This window comes from Seriola lalandi, unplaced genomic scaffold (assembly GCF_002814215.2).
Source record: "Seriola lalandi dorsalis isolate HSWRI2012SDOR001 ecotype SW California unplaced genomic scaffold, Sedor1 jcf7180002054887, whole genome shotgun sequence".
NCBI lineage: Eukaryota > Metazoa > Chordata > Actinopteri > Carangiformes > Carangidae > Seriola > Seriola lalandi.
In genome coordinates, this window is record NW_019525439.1 from 809,251 (window position 1) to 815,884 (window position 6,634).

At 42.9% G+C, this 6,634-nt stretch overlaps 1 protein-coding gene across 1 annotated transcript in view; it reads left to right on the forward strand.

The window, feature by feature from the left end:
* The first annotated feature begins 4,780 nt into the window (after positions 1–4,780).
* mgat3b (beta-1,4-mannosyl-glycoprotein 4-beta-N-acetylglucosaminyltransferase b) overlaps positions 4,781–6,634 on the forward strand; it is a 71,827-nt gene continuing 69,973 nt past the window's right edge. The window contains exon 1 of the mRNA XM_023429035.2: positions 4,781–5,604. The gene's annotated coding sequence lies outside the window, so the exon portion shown is untranslated. The remainder of the gene's footprint in view (positions 5,605–6,634) is intronic.

The following is a 6,634-nucleotide window of genomic DNA, read 5'->3' on the forward strand; positions in this document are numbered from 1 at the left end:
TAAATACACAAAGACTGAATTATTTACAGTCACAAACTGAAATAACTGTGCGGAGAAGATTTTTGTGTGTGTGTGTGTGTGTGTGTGTGTGTGTGTGTGTGTGTGTGTGTGTGTGTGTGTGTGTGTGTGTGTGTGTGTGTGTGTGTGTGTGTGTGTGTGTGTGTGTGTCACTAATGAATTTGTAACTTGTTTTTTTGTTTTCTTTTTGTTCATTAATTTGTTAACAAGCAGCGTTGGTTCCTGACGAGCACTTTTACAAGCTATATTTGTATAACAGCTAGCAGGAAGCTATAAATGCAAAATGAGCAAGTAACACATCTCTAACATTTGCTTATTATATGTCTGTTGGTCATAGAAACAGTTTTATAAAATATTAAAACCTGTTCTGACATTTTGTTAAAATAGAAAAAGAAAAGCAATGCGTGTATTTCCTTTCCTTTCAGTCATAACCATTTGGACTAAGATGAAATTTTTGGATCAACACGCCCCCATATTGTTTTGATTAGACTTCAGATTGAACACAGTATATGGCCTTATATTGGCTCCTTTTGCCTCTTTGTCTCCAAGGCAGGAACAAAACCATAGATAATACACCCTTTAGCCACACATACACTTCCATGTCCCTCTAACCTTGAGTGTAGTCCGATCCGTCTCCAGCTCCAAATTTCTGTCTGTCAATGTGGAATTTTATCTGAGGGAGGCTTGGTGGTCGCGGAGGTGAAATCTGTAGCCAAGAGTAACAGATCAGTTTGTCTGGACCCGGATCAAAGTCCTGCATAACCCTCATATCTCCCAGTGCTATCTGAGAAGGCTCTTTCCCTGAATATTTTACATTCTGCATTTGGAGGTCTCTCTCTCTCCCTCTCTCGCTCTCTGTCTGTGTGTGTGTGTGTGCGTGCTTGTGTGAGAGTGTGCGCACTTATACATCGAGGCAAATGAGATCCATGTTGAGAGCCTGCAGAATTTTCCATTTTCTCTTGAACTATGGCTTGTGAGCATGTAGGATTTGATATGTTAAGACAGAAGTTGGCTGTTTTTGTAATAGTCTTCAATTACTGTTTTAAATTTGATCTTTTAAGTAGCGTAACAAGTTTCAAGTTCCTCTCGTTTAGTATTTACTCTCGTCAGGGTGGTGTTATTGTATTGAGACTTTGGAGATTGGTCAGATTCTCCAGTGAAATTTGAATTAAATTCTTTATATTGGCTCCAATCCCTCGATCAGTTGTCTCTGGACCCTGTAAACTTTGAGTCTGTTCATTGAAGAGTCAGTTTTTGATGGATAATTGGCATTTTGGTGTTTCTGTTCATTGGAAATCAAAACAGCTGATTTTAGCCCAATGATAATGAAAGAGGATGGATGACGTTTAGGAAGAAGTAACCACACCAGTATTTTCTGGAGCCTACATTTTTTTTGGTTTGTTTACAGATGTAATTGAAGAGATGTATGACGAATTGGCATTTTGATATATCAATGGTAATCAGAAGTAAAAATATCGGCTGCTTTAGTTCCAAAGCGCTGATGCAAACAGATCCTTTGTGGAGTGGGGAAACATTCCTACGTGATCTGAATCATTCTTTATCCATACAAAAATGAAACTCACCACTTAGTTTGAAATCTGAGCTCACTTGTTCACAACTGATCCGTCACACTGTGAAATAATTGTTGGGGGGTGGGAGGGTGGTTTTCTTGTCTTCTCCAGAATTTCGCTTTCGCGGCTGACCAGATGTTTGTGATGAGTCAAATTACCAGGAAAAATACTGAAGAAGGGGGAGAGCAAAACCTGGAAGAGTCCTTTTTACTTAAATCATGTTCCAAATATGATGTATGACTAACACTAACATCATAACCTGGCTTTATGAGACCGTCTCCTGCTGTCAGGGATAAAAACCTCTGCCACACTTGGTGATGCCGACAGGCTGATATCAATATTTGATAAAAGGTAGAAGCAGCATGAGATCAGGGCCTCTAAGCCTCCCTCCAATGGCTGCTGACTTCTCAGAGGGAGACCTAATGGATGGTGTGAGTTTTAAGATCTCAGGCTGATGTGAAATATGAAGGATGTTACACTGCTGGGGGCCTAGTATCCAGTTGGGTTTATTGTATAACTAACAAGCTGAGGCATTCAATTTCACTGACCTACTGCGTGAACACAGTAGCTAAAAAGTAAGTAGGTCATATGCCATTTTAAGTCTGAGCAGTGTTACACCTGCCAAATAATGAGCACCTGGACTTCTTGTTCCCATGAGTGAACAGCTCCCTCCAGGCTTGAATCTGAGAAAAAGTGACTCAACTGTAACCTGATTATTAGCTTTAGAGCTATTTTATCTATTATGGACAGAAATTTGACCATCAGACAATATGATGACATCTTCCATCACCTATTATTCCTCTGAAAGAAGATAGCATTTGGTAAATATGAAAAAGGTCAAATTTATTTATATGGCGCTTACACAGAAACAGAGCCTTACAAGGGTTTCACTGCAAAACAAATGAGCGGTAGCTGCAACAGCTGTAGCATCAATACTGTGCAAATTATAACAAACATTACCCCGGACAACATTTGCAAACACAAGTTTGTCTCCACAAACTGTCAAAAGCTGGAAAACTTCCCAGGCCATTGCATCTGAGTCCTGGAGGCCTTTTAAATGATCCAGCTCGCAGATGGGGCTAAAACTGAGCATATTTTTTTGGTGGCTGATTTTAAGTTTGTATTAGTTCAATTTGTTTTTTGCCATGCTTGTCAAATCGCTCTAGGGATCAGTTGGTCCACCACTTTGGTACAGACTGAAATATCTCAACAACTGTTGGATTGATTATCATGTCCAATACTTTGTGACAAAACACCTGCACTAATGCAATCCAGTCCAATCCGCCTCAGCTGCACTTGGTACTAATTAGCAAATTTTAGCATGCTAACATGCTAAACTAAGATGGTGACCATGCTAAACAGTAGAGTACATGCTAAAAATCTATACATTGGCATTGTCATTTGGAGCATGTTAGTGTTTCCTATTAGCCCTTAGCTCAAAGCATTGCTGCCTCAGGGAGCCACTAGGCTGTGAGCTAATTTAGTATCAGCAACCTTTAATTGTCATAGTATTTAACCAGTCAGATTTTGTATTAATACATTTTAATTACTTAAATTGAGAATGATTAAATCAAATAAGTAAAGTATTATCACACATTTGACCGGACAGGTTTGATACCTTGCCTTAGTTGTAAAATGCAAATACAGTAAAGTACCACATGCAGTGGTTATGTAAAGTAGATGCCCTCGTTCTGTCAGCCTTTTAAAAAAGAAAAATGTGATGCGACTGATGGAAAGATCAACAGATCGTCCAAACGCATGCAAATACATGCTCAATTGCAAATTTAAGGGTATGGTGTGTGTACCTGTGCTTGTCCATATACACATCCAAGTGTGTTTAGACAAGTCACCATTATATTGTTGGTTTGAGCTCTGATGCTTGATTTTAAACAGGAACTCTAATCCTCTCTAAACATCTGTAATGGGATCATCAAAATAATGCATTCCCCACATCACTAGTATCAGACTTCGATAGTCATTTCACCTGTGGACCAGCATTACATTGTTTATCGTCAGAATTTTTGTTTTACTGACAAACTTCTACGTGACTGGAGTTTAGGATGCACCTGCACATGTTTGAGATAGCAATCAGAAGCCTGTATTTGAATGCCGCAGTGCCCCATATCAGAGGACTACATGTAGCAACTTTGAACTCCTTAAAACCACAATGAGGCTTTATGCAGGATTATGATGATATTTACATACACAAACACATACACACACTAACCTGATCATAACTGAGATACTAGTGTGCATGTAAACTCTGTGTGGAGTTTGTTACAGTCAAACACTGGTGAAATGTGCCAGATGGTTTATTGAAATAATAACCATGAAGTTGGGGCCAACAACCATTGGCTAAGATGAGTATAGTGACTGGAAATGGGAGAAAACAGGTGGGAAAATCTGCCAGTTGTTCACTGATTAACCCATTACGTCCTTACGTGCTTAATCGTTACGAAAGCAAGAGTAAATTTGCGGTTTAGCCTTTCCCCACACATTTAAAATCATAAATTGTCTTTTTTTTTTTTGTTCAAATTAAATAAACAAGATCTAATGTTATTAGCTAAGCTAATTAAGCTAAGCTAACCAGCTTCTGGCCCCAGCTTCATAACACACAGATAATATGAGTGGTATCGATGCACTCATCTAACTTTTGGTGGGGAAATGAACAGCCTACAGCAGGCCTATGTGTATTTCCCTATTTATAGCTATACAGTCTATAGGCTAGTGTTTCTCTTAGCTATTCCTTGAACTTATAACCTGGTGTCCTCTGGCGCCTCCCTCAGGACAAACTTCCCATTCTTTCCCCCACTAATGTTTCCCAGCAGCACTGCACTTGTCTCTTTATATTTTATTTATGCAACAGTTTTTCTCTGCTCTGCAGTGAGTGTGACGCTCAGGTCTGGTCACAGTCCTGTCTTTCAGTTCTGCGGAACTTGTGTGAGCTTGAATAAATTTAGGCTGAAGCTGAGACTCAGTATCAGAAGGGAAACAGCAGTGACAATAATATCACTCCTCTCTGCTTGAGCCTCTGCACAAGTTCACAACTGCTCCACCCTCGCTCTCTCTCTCTCTCTCTCTCTGCCCCCCCTCTCATATTTCCTCCTTTAGATCTCCCTCCTACATGATGTGCGCCCCCCTCGTCCGCCGCTGATAAGCAGCATAACGGGGAGGAGCTCTCTTCTCGCGGGGCTCCTCCTTCCAGCCCCTTCGTTTTCTTTCACTTGCCCCCACACACACTCGTCTCCACCTCCTCACCTCCTCCTCCTCCTCCTTCTAGCAGCCTGATCGAGAGGGAGAGAGGGAAGATGATAAAAAAGAAGTAAAAGAGAAGAGAGCTGGGGGGGGGGTCTTATTTTCTTACGAGCGGAAAAGGCGTCACACCGGGCGGAGAGCGCAGCGCGGAGGGCTGAAGAGAGAGGGAGACGCATCACGGGGAGAGAGAGATAGAAAAGACGGAGGGAGGAGGCGACAGGCTCGTAAACACGACAGAAAACGGCGAATAGGACGGCAGACAGCGGCGATCACCCCCCACCGCCACCCCCGTGTCCCTCCTCATCTCTCCATCTCCATCCCTTTCTGCACGGCTCGTTCCTTTGCGCACCAGAGCAACTCGGTGTTTTTTGTGATTTATCTCTTTTATTTGAATCTTTCCTGGACAAACAGCCGCTCGGTCTTTCGTAGAATAAACATCAGAGGCAAGAAAGGAGGCTGAGACATCACCGCCACCGACGGGATCCACCGTGGGTCCTGCCCGGGACGATCAGCGGCGCATCTGATCCGGCGGATAAAAGCGGAGGAAGGGGAAGGAAAACACTGCGAGATGACTGTAGAGTAACCCTGCTGAGGCAGAGACGGAGAGAGAGAGACCCCGGCCCCCGGTTATCACTGAGTCTCCAGCATCACCAATGCGATGGCATAGCGGCTTCTGCACCAAAACTACCAGACTACACTCAGATCAGCAGGGCTCTCATCCACCATGAACCTCTGAAATATCCGACACAGGCACAGATGGGTAAGAGGAGATGCCCTGTTGTGTGTGTGTGTGTGTGTGTATGTGTGTGTGTGTGTGTGCGTGCGTGCGTGTGTGTTTTTTTTTTTTTATAAATTCCGGGATATGGAGGTTAGGGAGGGGGAGTGGAGGGGAACAGGAAGGCTTGTGACGTGAGGACCCTTGCCATTGCACTTACAGTATAAAACTGCAATGTAAGGAGGTGTAGCTGTGTGTGTGTGTCTGTGTGTGTCTGTGTGTGTGTGTGGTGTTGATGATGAAGTTGCTTCTCAAAGCAGATGGGTAGAAATGAACAGATGGCCTTTTGCTACCGGTCAGACGGGAGATATATGAAGGAGTGTGGCTTATGTCTTCTCATATGATTCAGTTCTATTCTGCTGTGTCTTTGGCTCCTGGGCATGAGTTAGAGAAGAGTCCTCCTGGACCGATACTGAACAGGTCTACTGTGGGCACACAGGCCCGGGGGCCCAAGGGGTCAGGGGGTCAAAGTGTCACAGAAAGAGACGTAAAGTGACCAAAGAGACGCCACAAACGGCCACAAACGGCCACACAAATATTCAAAATGACTACAGAGAGATACAAAACAAATACAAACAGACACATAATGATCACAAAGGGTGCAAAACATCTACAAAGAGATGCAAAATAACTACAGAGCAGTGCAAAGTGATTACAGAGACACAAAATTATCCCTCAAAATGTTGACAAAGAGATTTCAAATGGCTGCAAAGAGACACAAAATAACTAGCACATGTGTCATAATGCGTTCATGACCTGGACAGTGCAGGACTTTAGGCCAAGCTTATTCCCCCCACACTTAAAACAATTTAGTTTTCAAGTTTCCAAATCACAGACAGTCCTGAGCGGCTCATTGGATTCATGTTGCACTGACGCTGCCAGGATCTTGGGCTTGTTTCCTGTGTTTGGCTGCCCACCCTTGAGTGAATCTGTGGTATTATAAATCACTTGATCATCAGGATCAATCATGAAGACATTTTCACACCATCACCCCCCCCCCCCCCCCCCCCCACAC